Source organism: Agelaius tricolor, unplaced genomic scaffold (genome assembly GCF_023055355.1).
Source record: "Agelaius tricolor isolate 1412-34295 unplaced genomic scaffold, bAgeTri1.0.p SCAF_18, whole genome shotgun sequence".
NCBI lineage: Eukaryota > Metazoa > Chordata > Aves > Passeriformes > Icteridae > Agelaius > Agelaius tricolor.
In genome coordinates, this window is record NW_027269278.1 from 8,271,433 (window position 1) to 8,289,290 (window position 17,858).

General features: G+C 43.7%; 1 protein-coding gene across 1 annotated transcript in view; it reads right to left on the reverse strand.

Annotated features, from left to right (window-relative positions):
* PDLIM4 (PDZ and LIM domain 4) overlaps window positions 1-17,858 on the reverse strand; it is a 246,788-nt gene that overhangs the window by 102,127 nt on the left and 126,803 nt on the right. The gene's annotated exons all lie outside the window — the stretch shown is intronic.

Here is a 17,858-nt window from a genome sequence, read left to right on the forward strand (position 1 = left end):
TATTTACAAAGAAATTAGAGTTAATTGCTGACAAAAAAGCAAAAGTTATGGGGGAACAAGCAAATGTTTCAGAAATGTGGGTGCTTGGTGTTAGTACTGGGCTCTTGTACCAGTATGTGGCTGTCCAGCTGAATTGACTTTGGAACCACATCCTGCTGTCTTCTTGGGAGAGACTGGTAGTGTGGGAGAGTTTTACATGTTAGATAGAATAAATGTCATTAATTTATTCTATCAATATTAAAGCCTTGTGCCTCAGCAATGCATCTTCATGTGCTCTTTTATTTTATATGTAAAGAGCTGATAAATTTGAGGGTTATTGCTTCATTTAGATGCAGCATGCACCTGTACTCACTAAAGCTTTAATTTTTCTGTTAAACATGCACAACTGATTGAAAAAAGAGGCTTTGCATTGTCCAGATAGAGACATGCTGAGCTCAAATTGTTAGTAATACTGAAATGAGAATCCAGACTTGTGACTAAGCTTTGTGTGAATACTTAGGTAGCTATAGAAACTGCAACATTTTTTTCCTAAAAGCTTTGTAGACCCAGCACAGCAGAGCTCAATAGCTGCTCTCTAATCTCCTAGGGCCCTTCGTTGCTTGCCATGAATTTTGTGGTTGCTGGCTGGCTGTTCAGAATATCTCATTGCTGACCTCCAGTTTTCTCTTAGTAAAATGTCTCAGCATAACATAAGAAATAAGGAGTTTTGCTTTATAACAAAGTATTCAATGTATGACAGTCTTGCAGATGTGAAGAAGTGATGGTGAGCCAAAGCCACAGTCTCTGGTTGGAGCACTCTGGGTTTCAGGGGAAGGAAGAGGAGCCTACTTAGACTTTGTCGACGTGGTATGTTGACAGATAAAGTTCACATCAGGACTCTGGCCAAAATCTGCACATCCCATTTCTGAAATAGCATAGTTGGCTGGGAAATACCATTGTTAACTGTGTGTTATCATATTGAACTTGTAAAGATAATTTTACTTGCTTGTTTTCTCTCAGAAAAATCCTATTCTGTTCTCGGTTGTCTTTAACCTTGCTCCCACCTAAAGTAGGAGGCAATGAGTGTGGGTGCAGAACTGCTTGAATGCCAAGCTGCTTTTGGTGCTTTATGCAGGATTTGCTTACTGCTAATCTGATCTGAAGAGTAATACATAATAAATATAATTTGAGAGAAAAGAGCATATGTGGCTTTTGAGATTCAGTATCTTCCCAAGCATATTTGTGTAGTCTGTCACATTATACTCCCTATTCTGTCTCCTATCATTGCAGAAGATGAACAGCATATGGCAGTTAACCTAAATTTGAGCCTGAATTAATTTAAGGGATAGTTCTTAGACCTAAAACAAAGAAGTTTCAAATGCTGGAGCAAATCAGCCTTCCAGCATATAGGCACAGGGAGTTCCTGACAGTGTATTACTGCTAAGGGAAGTACTTAGTGCTCTTGTTGAGTCTGCAGTGGTTTTTCTCTTGACATCATCTGTGTTCTTCTTTATTTCACAGGGTTTAAGTACTTAGCAGAGACACTGCAGAGGCTGACTCTGGACCAGTGGCTACCAGTCACTTTGAAGTGCTTTGGACCTTTTCTGGCCACATCTAGTGGAATTAGCTGGAGATGAGGTCTGCAAGGTCCTGCTCTACAGTACAGATACTGGTGAAGGCTGACACCATATGAGCTCTTATGGAAAGGTGATTTTCATATCTTCTGAAGATGTTGTGGTCATGGGAGGAGCAGCCACCCCTAGCCCATGCCAGTAATCCACATTCTAGCCTGAGTGCTGCTTAGGTGGATATAAACTGGGTCACTGAGCAGTTGTGCAGCCCTTCAGCTAGGTTGGGAAATGACCCAAAATATTCATGTTCAGCTGCACAGACTCAGTGAATTGCTTATCATTTTTTCCTGCATTAGAAATTACTTGTCTTTCCTGTTACAGTAGAACATCATGTGAAAACCATCAATCTAATCACCTTAGATGGAAAAGCTGGTATCCAGGCTCAAATGTGTGGTGGGAGTGGTGAAAGGGTCTGGCTGGGATGGACATGGGAAGCTGTGCAAGCCTTGGCAGAGAGCAGTTGACATACTCTGCTCAGAGGGGGACCACATTTGTTTTACACAAGACAGTTCTATACCTTGGCTGAGCTGTGGGCTGCCTAATTCAGGAAGAGGAAGGGTCCTTTTTCAGTGATGCTAAGTTGTGTTTGAGATGAAGGTGGTGCATGTGTAAAAGGCAGCCTAGGATCAGGCTGTCCTCCAAGCCTCTTTCTGTTCTTCCTGCACCCTGAGATGGTGCTGGGGTGGCTCAGCACAGCAGGTGACTAAAGCCAGGCAGTTCATGCCCAAAATTTACTCTGCTTGGTAAGGATTTCCTCAAAGACAGACTTTGTTTGTAAAGGCCTGGGAGAAATGTCCCCCAGGTATTTTTCAGTTCTCAGAGAAGCCCTTAGCTCAAGCATGCACATCAGGATGCTTCTTCTGAAATTCCTGATGAGGCTTTGAAAGAAAGTCAAGGATAAAATCAAACCACTCATTTAATGTTAGGATCAGCTGGGTCAAGACTCACACAGAGTAAGAATTATTTTTCCTTGAAATCTGTTTTTCTCTCATGCTCTAAGGCCTCTCAGCTGTATCAGCAGCATGTAGGGAACTGGGGTCATGGTGCCCTGAGCTCTCCTGGCAGCACCTTGCTGTGTAAGGGCACGTGTAACCAGAGTGTGACCCAGCACACTCTTTGCTGGGGCAAGGAGAGAAAGGAGCCTGGCTGCACTTTGAGTTTCCAGCTGCTGGGGCATGGCAGCTGCAGGGATGTGATGTGCTTGTGTGGAGCTGTGGTATTTGCAGGGGTGCCCAGGACCGGGTGAGAGATGAGTGAATCTGACTCCATGTTCTCAGAAGGCTGATATGATATTATATGATATTACATTATATTATGCTATACTAAAACTATACTGAAGAAAGTGAGAGGATACAGATAGAAGGCTTAACAAGAATGATAATGAAAAACTTGTGACTGACTCCTCAGAGTCCGACACAGCTGATGGTGATTGGTCATTAAGTAAAAACAATTCACATGAAACCAATCAAACATGCACCTGTTGGTAACCAATCTCCAGCCACATTCCAAAGCAGCAAAACAGGGAGAAGCAAACAAGATAATATTGTTTTTTCTCTGAGGCTTCTCATCTTCCCAGGAGAAGAAATCCTGGTGAAGGGATTTTTCAGAAAATATGACAATGATAGGCAGCCCCGTGGCTGCAGCTTGTAGCTCAGGCCAATCTCCCCCCCACAGTGTGTTCTGATGTGCATCTTTATGCAGCCCAGCTAACAAAAGCAGCTGTGTAGCTGATTATTTGCTGGCCAAGGCGAGTATGAGTGAAGCTATTTGGTGGTGTGTTGTTTTGGGCTAGAAATATACTTTATCAGATGTTTCGCATCAAGATTTGGGTCAAAAAAAGCAGACCTCATGTCCTGATTAAAGGACAGCTGTCTGCCAAGGAAGGCAGGAACCTCCATTGGAATAGAAAATTTGACTCTCTTCCCTCCAAATTATTATAACTTTGAAGTTAAGGGGCTTTCAGGCAAAGGTATGGGAAAGCAATAACAGCTCTTTGCTGGTGGGTGTGTGTGTAAGAAGGCAAACCAAGGGCAGCAGCAGCAGCAGCCCCAGCCAAGAGCAGGAGCCGAGCGCGGCCTCCCCTGGGCCCAGGGCTGTCCCTGCACTGCAGTTCCGGGCACGGCCAGCGGGGGCGCTGCTGGCTCCCGGCCAGGGCAGTGATTTCCTCGCTGCCCCTCCTGAGCCCTGCGCATGGTGTGAAACGATCCAGGAGTGAGCTGGGGGAGCACCAGCATCCCCCTGTGTGACTGCTGATTGTTCAGGACATTGGGCACTCCGTCATTCCTTATGGCTTCGGAGGATATTGCTGTCAGAGTCCATATCTGCAAAGTTGATAGAAGATCGATGTATCACATTGAACATTCAGACCCGATGAGACCTAATGAACTTTCTAAATTTTCTCTGCTTGTCTGGGCTGGGGTGGAGTGACTCACCCACCGAGGTTCAGCAGTCCTGTGACCACATCCATTTGTAGACCTGGACGAAGTCTCCAAGTGATTCATCGCCTGGAAGAGGAGCTGCCTGATCCTGGCACTTATCCCATCCTCCACAGAAGATGAATTGCATCCATGAGGCTCCTTCCTCTGGCCCTGGAGCAGATGTGTGGGATTTGGTACAAGAGGGCAGCTGCAGTCAGCTGTGAGCATTACCCGCCTGCACTCCGCGTGTGCAGCAGCCCCAGTGGCATCACTGAGCCCTCTGTGGAGGGTGCAGCCACTGCTGCTGCACCCCGGGCAGGCTGGCAGTGAGAGCTCACCTCCTCCTGCTACAGTATGGCTTTGCTTGTTTGTGCACTGATTTCCTCCACTTTGAGTAGGCACAGTCAAGTGAAATGTTTCTGACTCAGTGAGGTATGGGAATCTGTGAGCCTTAGTACCATCTGTGGCCTTAGGCTGTCACTTCCTAACAAGTGTTAATTTAGTCATGCTCTCCTCTCAGCTCTCACTTTGCCCCCACATATGTATTTTGGTGGGAGAAACACTGCAAAATGTGTTCACTCACCCTTGCCTGCAGGATGGAGGCAGTTGCTGGCTGTGCTGTCCCCAGCCCGCAGGATGTCACCCTGCTAAAATGCAGCCAAGTCTGGCTCTTGCAGGTGTGAGAGATGAGGTAATATTTTGCTGCTGCCAAAAGGTTATTAGGTAAAAGAACGAAAGTTGTTGGTTCTATGTGTTGTTATTTGTGGTTTGGATTTGTTGTAGTTAATTTGTTGGGTGTTGCTGTGAGCTGGGAGAGAGGTGGGGTTGAAGACCTGACCAAAAGGAAGTGGGATGAGAAGGGAGGGGACACAAAAATAAGTGGTCAGGAGAGAATGGGGGTTCCTGAGTGGCCAGCTGATGGGAGAGGGGACAGGACCGCCCGGGCCCCAAAGGGCATAAAAAGTTGCCATTTTGTTGGAGGGTGTGTTCGGTTCTGGGATGAGAGAGGCTCACAGCTGGCTCAGCTGAGTCAGTACAAATAAACAGTTTTCTTTTGCTTCCAGGACTTTGTCCCAATTTAAATTGTATCTAAAAGTTAGTTTATTTCTAACACAAGTGTCCTTTACCGTGCAAGGGCTTACTGTGTTTCCAGCACGGCTTTCTCCAGCCCCTCCAGCAGCCAGGAGCACATGCTCTTGTTCTGGATGTGCTGGCTACAATTGGATCCCCACCTTCTCCTGCAGCTCAGCCTCTCACAGGGCTTGCTGCAGCTCGACTTAGAAGGGGGAGCTGTTTCAAATTAGCAAAGAGTCTCAGGTAATTGAGCTCTTATTAATGTCGTTTTACCCCTGCCAAAATAAATGACAGAAACTTCCTAGCAAGCTCTCTGGCCAGCTGAGGCTCTGCTCACTGAGTCCCCCATAGACACTCCATACACAGAGAACCAGCTGGGTACAGTGGCTTGGTCTGACACATTTTTGGGCACTGTGACTATGTGGAAATGTTGTACTTTGTCACACTCAAGCAAGAAAGAGTTTGTACATCACATAGTTCATTTAAAAGAAACTATTTCTGCATTGACATGTTGCCTAGGAATTCAGACTGCTCCATGACTCAGGTTTGTACCTCAGTAAGATGAACATCTGAGTTGTTATATGCTCCCAGTTTTGAATCTTCCTTCCCACAAGAGCTTGCCTATGACTGCACTGCCCATGAAAGAAGAGCACTGACAAAAAAGCCCTTTGAGTCAGAAGCTTTGCACAGGCTGCACTGCTGTGGTTTTCATCTCTGTGTTTTGCTCTGAGTAAATGATAGCTTGGATTTTCAAGACAATTAGCCTGGGTTTACTCACAGGAAAGAGGAAATGGCAAGCTGGAGTTGGTTTTGAAGCAATACAGGGGAAACATTTGTAGAACTTTGGGTGTGCTTAAAGGTAGAGGGGAGCAGCCATGGACTGCAGCCTTGGTGAGCAGAACCACATCTAGCACCAAGTGGCATTGCAGCAGTGTGTGATGTGCCCAAGGACTGATCAGAATGTCAGTCTCATGTGCTGAGGACGGACCAGAACCCCATGGCAGCACTGCCAGGACTGGAGTCAGAGCTAATTAATTTAACTTCATCTTCCAGCACTGCTCTGCTCCTGCTATCCTGGTGGGCTACTGCCAGATGGGGTTTGTCTCACCCAGTGCCAGGTGCCTCCTTAGGGAGGAGGAAAGATGCAGGCATTGAGGGAACAGCAAATGGAAAATACCTTTCCCTCCATTAGATCAGAAAAGGCACAATCAGGCTGGGGTGAACAAGTGCACAGTGATCCACCTGTGAAAAAACCCCTTCCTCACTTTTCATGGCTGTTCTGGGGCACCTATCTGGTTTTTACTGAAACAGCCCAAAAACTACTTTAAGAGCTGACAGCAGATAAAACAGGCCAGCAAGGTTTTTGTCTCTAAGAATTCTTGCCTAAAGGCAGCACAACATGGGATCTTGCTGCATGAAGAAACCACCATCAGGCAGTAAATGTTCTCTAGGAAATGCCCCAGCACAGCTCCAGGGCTTGATACACAGATAAAGGCAGCTGCATCTTCCACCCCATCAGTCACAGGTGCACAGCTCAGCACTTCTCAGAGTCAAGGCCTGGGTGTGTGGAGCCACTTGTGCAGCCAAGGTGATTGGGGGGCTGGATAACACCCAGTGAGCCCAGCAGGGCTGAGCAGCTGCACCTCATGGTTCAGGAGGGGCTCTGTCCTGGGAACCCCCAGAGCTGCCCCAGCAGCACCATGCTAACTCAGCTTTTCTTCTAAATATTTCTCAGGTTAAATCGCTTATGTGTCCTGTACCACAGTGATGACCAAGGAATACCTTTCTCAAAGAAAGGATTTACCCAGCCACGCTTGTGTTATCAGAAACATTTCCTGAGCTATTGATACATAATAGCCCCCTTTAGCTGGACACTTGATCTATCCAAATTCTGTTTGTAACGTTACAATGAGTTTGCAGTTTGGGTTTAATCCTATGGGAAATAATAACTTGGGAAATTCTTCTAAGACAGCACTGTTGAACATTTCCCCTCGACCAGGATTGACCATGGCTGGCTCTGAACCCTGCTTGTCCTCTGGATGTGCCACCAGCTCGTGCTCAGGCTGCCACGTAGCTGCAGCATGGCTGGAGAGCTGAGTGGGGAACTGGGAGGCTGATCCTGTGCAGCTGGGCCAGCTGCTGGCCAGAGCCACCAGAATCGTGTGAGAAGGAGCATTTGGAGCTTGGGAGGGAGAAAATAATGGAATCATTCGGCTGGAAGGGACCTGCAGCAATCATTTGGTCCAACTGCTTGGCCACTCCAGGACTGAGTTGTTTCCTAGAAACCAACTTTATTAAAAGCATATTTGTTTTAAAAAACCCCAAACAAACAAACAAAAAAAACCAAGAAAGCAAAAACAATTTAAAAATATGCCAAGTGTTATTAAAAAAAACTCCTCTTTAATAAAACGCTGAATTCTCACTTGTGAATGATGTTTACCCCTTAAGTGCTTTGAGAAGCCTGTGCAGTGCTTGGCAGTGGGAGCAGTGGCCAGCTTGTTGTGGTGGCCCTGAGCCACAGCTGGGTGAAAGGACAAAGTGATTGTTGTGGATTCCAAAACTGGAAAAAGTTATTTTCCAGAGAACAAGACAAAGTATCAGATAGTTGTGCTCAGTCTACACAGTAAGTTTATGCAATATCCTTTGGAGAGGGGCTGGAGAAACAAGTGACCTTGTTTCCTTAACATGTTACCTGGAGTAAATGCAGGATATTTTATACTTCCAGAAGCTTTTATAACTCACAGTGGGGTTTCCCTGAGCTGGAGAGGGTGTGGGTGGGATCTGAGGCACCTTGCAGTGGAAGCACGCCTGTCACCCCTGTTATTCAGCACATCAAAGCAAGGCAGAGTGGAGCCTAAGGAGTCTAATTTGTTTGAGAGCACTGCTCACCTGCCGTGTGGACCTTGTGGTTGGCTTGATTTGTTACCAACAGAACAATTTTTAACCCTTCTGACAAAAGTAAATAATTCAGAGGCAAAGGGGTGCGGTGCAAAGGAGCTTTCCATGGGGCTGACAGAGGAAGCTCTGCTCTTCTGCAAGAGCTTGGTCCTGTCCTTTCCCAGTCCTGCTGTTTGCTGCAGGCTGGTACCTCTGTTTCTAAGCCAGGCCAGGGTTTCTGTATAAAAACTGGAACTAATATTTCATTAAAATAGGGTGGAAATTAAAATGAAATTTTACTATCAAGAGCTGTTGTTTTGCTAGCACAACATTGATCTGCACCAGGTGTGCAACAGCACCTGTACAAACTGCTCAGAACCAGCCTTGGTGCTTGTTAAAGCTGGGCCTGGTGGAGGTGATGATTTAAGGGAGATCAGCTGTGCAGCTTCTGCAAGTGTCAATTGTTGGCAAAGCTTTCCACCTGATCATCAGCTCCAGGTGTGTAACTACCTGCCATGGACATTGTTAAAGGGATCAACTAGAGCTTAAACTGCCTTGCAAATAAGTAATACTGGCTCTGGGGCTACTGGTCAGTGCTCAGCTTTACATTTTAGTGCCTTTTCACTTAACTGAAGGGATGCTGCTGTAACTGGAAAGCCACACTGGCAGAAGAGCTGCTTGGTAGGGATGTGTTCTCTAGAACTGAGAGGCTCAGTGAGTAACAACTGGATAAAGGAGGTTTCTGATGATTGATTTGAATCCTAGTGAGATCACAGAACAAGAAGCTCCTCTGAGCTCCGGGAAATCATGTTCTACTTTCTGCTGGATTGGATTCCAGTCTGCAAACCAGACCTGGCACTGTGGGCCTGAGCCTGCCCTGCACTCACAGCCTGGCAGAGGATGGGAACCAGGTGGACACTGCAGCAAGATCCCCTGCTCTCAGCTGTGTGGTTTGGGGAGGCAGGACCCGTGCCTGGGATGCAGAGTACTTCATCCAGGGCTATCCATCCCCAACCTTCCAGCAGCACACCATTCGTGTCAAAAACTGAAGTAAGTATGAAGTAAGCTCATTTTAATTTTGGTTTATGTGCTTTTGGGGAATGAATTCTGGATGGGGCAGGAAGTGGGGGTGCAGCGATGACCACTGCCTGTGCTCAGCTCCCACCACATCAACCACAGCCTTATCTCATCCCTCCATCTCAGGGAGGGAGGTCTCAGTCTATCACACATCTTTCTGTTTTATTTTCTACCTTCCTTTATAACTTTTCTAAAGCTAAAGCCCCTTTTACGCTTCTTCCATTGCATGCTGTCAATGATCACAGGTGACTGTTCTGAGTAACACCTTGGCAAGAAAAAAGAAGCAACAAGGTAAGCTTATTCTTGTGGTGTACTTTGGAAATTACAAGATACATCCAGTGGCCTTCTGGCCACCAGAGAAATGATTTGTACCTCTGGCTCTAGCAGTTGTATTTTTTCCACAATTTATTTGAAATATGCAATTTTTAGAGAGTAACATTTAAGTTTAGGAAGAGCAACTATTATTGCAATACATTTGCACTTGCCAGCAGGTTCTGGGGAACTGTGACTTTTCAAGGCTAAGGTGTCTGGGTTTTTGTAGAGTAGATCCATGCTGACACAGTAGGGAGGTGGATGGGATGTGCCTCCTGCTTCTCTGCAAGCAGGATTGCTCAGATCAGAAGAGAGAACAGGGATGATGCTGTTGCAGATAGCAGAGGGAGGCAGGGAGGGGGTTTTCCCATTCTTTCTGTTGTTTGCTCATGGGAGGTGATTAAAAGTGCACTCAGGTCCCTCCAGCATTCTGTCCTGCACCCTAAGTTGAGATCCTGTTGTGAGGGCAGAGAAGAAGCATTTAATTGCAAGTAATAAAAATTAAGACTCCTTGTATGTGAAGTGTATCACATAAAATAAGCTTCAAGACACGCGAGCCCGGTCCTTATGGAAGTTATTAGAACACAGATTGTGCTGCTGCCAAGAACATTAGATCCAGATTTCTTTTTTTTCCATTGCCTTTGAGAGTATTTAGTGCATTGCACTTGAGAAGTTTCAAAGTCTGGATGAAGATTCAAATAACTTAGGAAATTGTATATAGAGAATTAGGGTTGGTTCAGGACTGTTTCTGACCAGAATCAGATGGGGTTTCTGTAGGTCTTACATCTTTGGGAAATGAATTCTTTTATACCTTTTACATAAGGTTACAGTCAATGATAACCAGGCTTAGAGTCTATGGATTGCTGATGTGCCGTTAGTTAAAACAAATTATTTAATATTTGCCATTTCTTCCACTGACATTTTTAATATGAGCTTTTAAAATTATTTTCTATTCTGTCCTGTAGTTAGTTCTATTATTGTTATTGAAGGTTACGGTTTCTTTTAATAAAATTATATTCTTTGTCCGCTCGCAGCATTTGTGACTCAAGGATGTGGCTAACAGCTCTTTGTATCTTAAGACACAAAAAAAAAGTTTCAAATATTTCAGCTATGGTAAACGGGTACTGTAGCCTCAGTGCCTGGTTTATTTCTGTGCTCTGATAAAGTCACATGAAGAATTTACGTGCTGAAGTTATCTGCCTGTGTTTCCTTTGGGTCAAATCCTCTGAGTTAAACTTGTGTGAGTCCTCTCATAACTTCACATTGATGGTGATATCAGGAATCATCCTAAATTATGTGTTTTCTTTTTTCTGTAGAAGCATTTGCATTAAGTATAGGCTTCATCAGAGTATTTTTAAAAGCTTTGCCCCGGGTTGGTTGGTTTATCATTATACATACTCTGATACCTGAAAAAACATAAGGGTGCTGGTGTACAATTTTTTATGCTTGTTTATAAGCTTTACTTGTTACTTCATGTTGTAAAACATGAGGAATAACTGAGCATGGCTTTGACCTTGAGGACTTTATGTGAGAGGGCAACATATGTGTGCAGGAAACATGCAAGATAAATGCATTCATAAAGGTAGTGAGGAAAATGCTGCTGCTGCTGCCTACCCAGTTTGAAAGGTCAAATTTTAATTCTAATCTGTTTTCCTTTCCTTCATTTCCTTCATGCAAGGGCTGCAAGTAGATGTATGGGAAAATAAACGTTTATACAGGAGTAGCGATCTGAATTTAAGAGTGGGCATAGTAAGTGTGTGATTAGGGGTTTTTCCCTCTCTCTTTATGGATGTAAAAAACCAAATATGAGTCATGCTGGGAGTGCTACAGGACTTTCTGATCCAGTCAGTGGAATACTGAGCCCAAATGCCATGCTTGGGATTTTAAAAGTTAAACTGAATTACATTAAGGTTAAACGTTGGAGGAGCTGCTGGAGTAGGTAGGGGCTCAGTGGGAAAACCCAACTGTATCTCAGCCAACCTGACCACAGGCAGTAATAAAAAGATGTTCTCTGGCAAGAGCTCCTAAAAATCATGGACTCCTGCAGAATAAATACTTTCCTGATGATAATGTGACTTTTCTGTTTACCATCCCAGTTCAAACACTGACTGGTGCAATATCTCTTATTCTGAGGGGTTTTGTGAAACCCTTAGGGTGTGTTTGAACAAGCCCACAATATTTCCAGCTCCAGAAAATATTGTGGGCTGACTTGTTACTTTTCATAGGGTTGGACAGGAGCACTTTGGTCATCTCTAGGGTTCACAAAACTGAACGAAGTTCTGTTCAATTTCTTTCTGTTTTTAAACTGAGCTCTGCTTTGAAATGGTTGGGCAGAGGAAGGAGCTGCATGCCCTCGAGGAAAACCCCAGGGCAAAGGTGAGATCACATATACATCACATTAAACAGTGACTTTGAGAAAGAAACACACTAGGCTTAAAACAAACCACTATTAAACTGGGTATCTTCTAATATTTTTGAGGTCCTCTGGCAGTTGAGGTGAGGCTGAATATATGAGCAAATTCATGTATTACTCAGCAGCTGCTCTGAGAGGAAGGCTAGGAGTTGGTTGCATTTACTGTATGTGCTGTGGGGAATTTTAGAACAGCAATTCAGCAGATTTGTTTCTTTGTAGGTCCCATCCTTTCTCACACAACCACAGAAACTCATCCTTCATGTGGCTGTGTGAATATGGCCCTACAGAACCCTGCTGGAATATGGCCCTACAGAACCCTGCTTCAGATCTTGTTGGGACATCAGATGTTTTCGTAGACTTTGAGCTTTATAATTTTGTTTCAGTTTTCAAGGTTCTCTGTGATGTGGGGGTTTCCAGAGTGCTTATCTTGCCTAGGGTGCAAAAAGATGCAGAGAGCTACAGCAAGACCTGTATGACCCCATCACCACTGCTGTTTTAACCTGGAGATGCCAGATGGTTCAGGGCTTGCTGAGCGTGGTAGAAAACTCCTTATGTTGGGACTGAAGCGTGACAATAGGACAGATATTTTTCTCCACATGCTTTGTAAATGCTGCGTCTCTTCCTCTTACCACTATTTCATCAGCTGCAAAAATTAGTTTTGATGGTCCAGTCTAGACTGGGTATTGGTTAGTGATCCAGACATGATGGGAAATGGTGCAAACCTTCTGGCTTGTGTGTATGAATTACAAGGTTTACATCTGTGATAAATTGTACTGCCATAACAAGGAATTTCCATGGTTGTTAGTGACTTTAATCAATTGGATCCTGACCATTCCTTGTCCAAAGCTCACCAACCTTAGGTAGGCTGTGACTGGGAGGGGTGAAACCTGTTCAGTGGTCTAAGCACCAAGGTAAGATTCATCTAGCAAACAAATATCTGTCATGTTTCAGAGTTAGAAAACCAATTAATGACTCCATTATGTTTTATCACAGTAGTTTCAAATTTGGGTCCAGCTTTTTCTGTGCTTAGAAGAGCTATGGATTTTTAACTGATGTTGGCTAGATTTGTTATTATACAAGCCAATTGCCTTTTGGCTCAATTTTATGGCAAATTGTAGCTCTATCTGTACTTAGAGAAGTCTGGGTTCCCCCCTCTTTTCTAACTGTGAGGACAAAACCCTTTTAAATCTGTGGTGCCTCTGAATCTCATGGGAACAGATGTCAGCAACCCATGGGAAACCCATCATCCACGACCTTTTCTATCTGTTACCTTGGTGTTGTTAGTGCAGACTAGGAGTGCTGGTATTGCCATGACTAGAACTGGCCTTAAGCACTACCTTGAGATAGTCTGCATTTTTTAAAACTTTTTCCCATTTAAGTCTCTGCATAAGACTTGTTGAAAAATACAGATATATAGCAGAAAAAACAGAATATAACAGATATATAACAGAAAAAAAACCACATATATATCACAGAAAAACAGCATTGGCATCCAGTTTATACTCACTTACACAGAGCTGTGTGAGATCTTGTGTAAGGAATATTATGGCTAGTATCTTTTTAAGGCATGATATTCAGTGCCAGTTTGGATCTAGTCATAACCTGTACAATTCTGTATAGTAAAAAAGTGAAAAATTCAAAGCAAAGTCTGTTTAGTGCACTGAGAGAAGACACTGCAGCCACAGTGGCACATGGAACATCAAGGTTTATTAAGTTAGGCTCATGTTAAAGCTCATTGTAAAGCACTAGAAGCATGAATTTTGTGCTCAGGGTAAAAGTACATGGAATGGTGGCTCTTGGGTTTCTTTGACCCTCCTGGGGGTTGAATTTCCTGGTCTGTGGGTCAGTGTTTGGTTTTCTGTTCCTTTTTTCCCCTCACACGTGGTATAAGGCTATGGAATATCCTTATACCATAAAACTCTAGTGACATAAGACACTTCACATTTGATAACTGCACAAAATAAATGATGACATTTGGCCATGCTTGTTATACAAAGTTTTAATTGCTGTGTAGAGTTTTAATTTGCCTCCTTGCATTAGCTATCAAAATTTAACATTAATTAGCATCAGGATATTTGCCTTAATTAGTAAAGACTCTGCTTTATAACAGCCATATGTCCCCCTCCCCTTCCCAGCCAGCCCCTCAGTGCCTGGGCAGCTCTTCCCTAGCCTAAGGCTCAGTGGGATTTCCAGGGGTCATGGCAGCTGCATTTACCATCCAGGTTTGTATTAATCATGTAGAACTCATTTCTCCCAACATTCCTGCAGTCCAGCTTCTCATTGACCCATCTCAGGAATTCTTCCAGACTCTCTTTAAATTCTGAGAAATCAGTATTTGCCTTCTTTAAGCAGCTCTTGTTGAATGATTTCTAAGAGGAAAAAGGAGGTACTGATGCATGAGTTACAGATGCTGCACATTCTGTCTCAGCTGACTGGGGTGGAGGAGGATGTTGTCCTTCACACCCCCAAAACCATTTCACACAATTCTTAGAGATCACTAGTCATTAGCTATTTCTCTGTGACTTTCACAGTACTGCAGAGTTTTCTGTGTTGATTTGGGAGGGCAGAGGAGTCATCTGCCAGTCAATAAGGTCAAAAACATTTCTCTCACAATACCAAATCCTGGGGACTGGGAGGGACACTGGCTGGGTCCCAGCACACTCCCAGCTGCAGCAGTGTGGATCACTTAGACATGGCTTATTCTGCAGCTGCAATAGATAGAAAATTGATGCTTATCTGGTTTTCTTCCTAAAGCCTGCTTCTCTATTGCAGGGGATTACCTAAACACAGTAATTGCTGGAAATTTAGCCACTGGTCCATGCAAACCAATTTTCTATCCCCTAACTTCTCTGTCTTTCACTCTTTTGGATTCAAAATCCAATTCTTTCTCTGTAGTATTTCTGATATGGTTTTTCTGCTATTAATTGTCTTGTTCTTTCTGAAGGACAAGCTGTACAGGTCATTATTAACTGCACCTAATAGATAATCTTCATTACTGCAGGTCTAACTGAGCCATATTGATATGGTCTCCCTAAGAATGAATTTGTGCATGGGAGAGAAAGCTTGATATCCTTCCCTAGGGCTGTAGCTGGTTCAAAATTAAAAATGAGTGATCATTTCTTTGAAAAAATGTGAGAATGATAAATCACCTGGTTTTAAAAAGCCTGGATAAATGGATAACAACAAGAAAAAAGTTTGAAACGCAAATCAAACAAATAGTAGAAGCTTACCTTCAAAATACTGCAGGTTTTTTCTAGCTCTTCCATATCTTTCTCCACTCTTTTCATGCATGTCTGTTTGTGAAGCTTTTTTAGTTCATGAATAAATATTTCGGTGTTTTTATGTGCACAGCTTCGTTCCTAGGAGAAAAGGGGAAAATATATAGTGTTCTCGTGCAACAAGAAAGCTTTTCTTTCTTAAAAGAACTGTTAATAAATCATATTGAATACACCATTTTTCTCTGGAAATATAAACTTCTTTCATTCTTTTTAGGATTTCCTCTTTGCTTCCTCCTTGCCAGAAGTGTTATAAGGACAGTTTTCTTAACTATCATTGCTGGAAACCTTGAAATAAAAAGGGTCCAGTTTCTGTCAGTGGAGGATGTGACCACATTGGGAATTTGATTTGATTCCATCTAAGTCAGAGAGTGATTAATTTTGTCTTTGCTTTGGAAGTAGGACACTTAGGGAGAGCTACTTTAAACATTTTCTTTATATTGCCAGCCCTTTGAAGACCAGACTTTGCAATCACCAGCAGAAATTTCTCTGGAAAAATATCAAGAAGAACTGATAAAAATTGAGTTACGGCATGATTATCTTTAGGAGCAATTAGAATGGTTAGCAGCTAGGCTCTCATAATCTTTTAAAAATAGGACATTGCATCAGTATTTTGGGACACCACATATATCTGCAACAATTACAACTTGCTTTAAATGTCCTCAGACTTTCTATGCCAGAGGTTAAACTCCAAGTACCCTTTGGAGACTCTTACTGAAAATAATAGAGGGGAAGCAACAGGTTCTTACCTTTACGTGGACCGGTGTGGAGAAGTTCTCCTGGAAACAACAGAAATCTGTTAGTCACAAACTGGAAATCATCTCAAAAAGCAAATCTGGTGTGAGGGAAGTGGGGAAATGATTTACTTTTATGTGTTCATTTTCACCCTTCAGCAAACAAAGCATTTCATCAACCAGTGAGTATTTAGTCTCGTTCGACGGATGAGGCATTTCCTTCTGAGGGAGAAAGTAACTGGACACCCCAGAACTCAATAGTAGCAAGAATACATGAGGATGCATTTTAAAGGTGTTAATTTGGGAGCTTGACCCCTGTTACCTGAAAAGGGCTTTGAATTCAAGCTCTTCTCTCCAGGCAGATAGGAAGCTGGCTTATATAGAGAAGATGAGTAAATGCAGGATGTGATTGCTATCTTATCTCATTCATAAATCATTCAAATCAGACAACAACGACAGCTTCAGCAGTGAATTATCAGCATATCAGATTTGAGAAACTTCTATGATTAAAGTTCTGGTAAATTTCCTAAAGCCTCTGACTTAATAGCAATGCTTTAATGCAAGAAAAAGTGATGTGTAAGGGCATAAATATAATAAAAGAATAACATAATAATAATAAAATTATAGAATGGTTTGGCTTGGAAGGATGTTAAAGGTCATCTTGTTCCAACCTCCTGCCATGGCTGGGGACAGCTTCCACTAGCCCAGGTCAGTCAGAGCCCAATCCAGCCTGAACTTGGGCACTCCCAGGGATGGGGCAGCCACAGCTTCTCTGGGCAACCTGTGCCAGGGCCTCCCCACCCTCACGGGGAAGAATTTCTTCCTACCATCCGATCTAACCCTGCCCTGTCAATTTGAAGCCATTCTCCTTTGTCCTGTCAAGGAAAATATCTGAGCAAACTTGTAGTAACGCAGCTGTGAAGGGGATTGCTTCCCCTCAGATAAGACTATATCTATATTGCTGTAAATTTTTGCAGTTCAACAATTTCAGCACCTCTGGAGCTAATATCAGCTAAAGATGGAGCCCACAGGACCTAATTAATAATCTACATCCCTGCAGTGTGACTTGGGGGGCACAGACATGTATAGCAGCCTTGCAAATCTGACTGCTTTTCTAGAGCAAATATCATCTCTTTGACCCGAAAAGAAAACAATGGGCTATTTGTTCATTGTGAGAGCTCTGGAATAATTAATTTGTATGATAATGCTGTGCAAATCTGCAGTCTCAGGTGGCAACTGCAGCTTCTCCTTCTCATGGGACAGGGAATGTTTGCTTCTTCATTAATGGTATTTGGGCCCTTATGTAACACTTCCCAAAGGTAATGAGGTGATTTGCATGGGGACATGGTTAGTAAGTGACAAGAGGGGCTGCAAGGACAGTGCCACATTGTGTGATGGCATGTCAGGGGTGCTTTGGGGTGGGACCCCAGTGTCCCACAGGGCTCCCCCAGCTTTCAGAGTAACTGCAGCTCTCCCAGCACAGTCAGCTCAGAGCAGAGTGAACACATGAGGCAGTTCTCTTCCAAACATGAAGGCAATGCAGCTCTAAACACAAAAAAGAGTAATTTGTTCTATGCTAGGTAGCAATTAATGTTACAGCCAATCAAAGAAGTGTCATCAAGGGAGCTCTGAGTGTGAAGTTATTTCTGGCCACCAGGGAAAGGGAAATCACTCATCATCAGCATTGGTGCCAACCATGCCTGGCAGTGCAGTGGGAGGTTTTGTAACCTTCCCCAGGACAGCTGGGCTGCCTCACCTTGTTCTGTGCTCAGGAACAGCCCTGGCTCCAGCAGAGAGCTGGGAGGAACTCCTTGTTCAGTGCCAGAAGCAACGTGCTTGGCAAGTGCTCTTTGGGAAGGGTGAGGGAAGAGCCAAGCTCCCAGCCAGAGCACCAAGCTTTGCCAGTGTCCCTGTCAGCCCGGGCCAGCTGTTGTTAGGGTCTCTCCTAAATATTTCCTGTATAGGCCAGTTTCTATTCTAAGTCTATATTTGATTTTTAGATATGTAATTTCATAGAAAATGTCTGACAAAGCACAGAGTTGGTTGAAGGGTTTTTCCAGACTTGATAA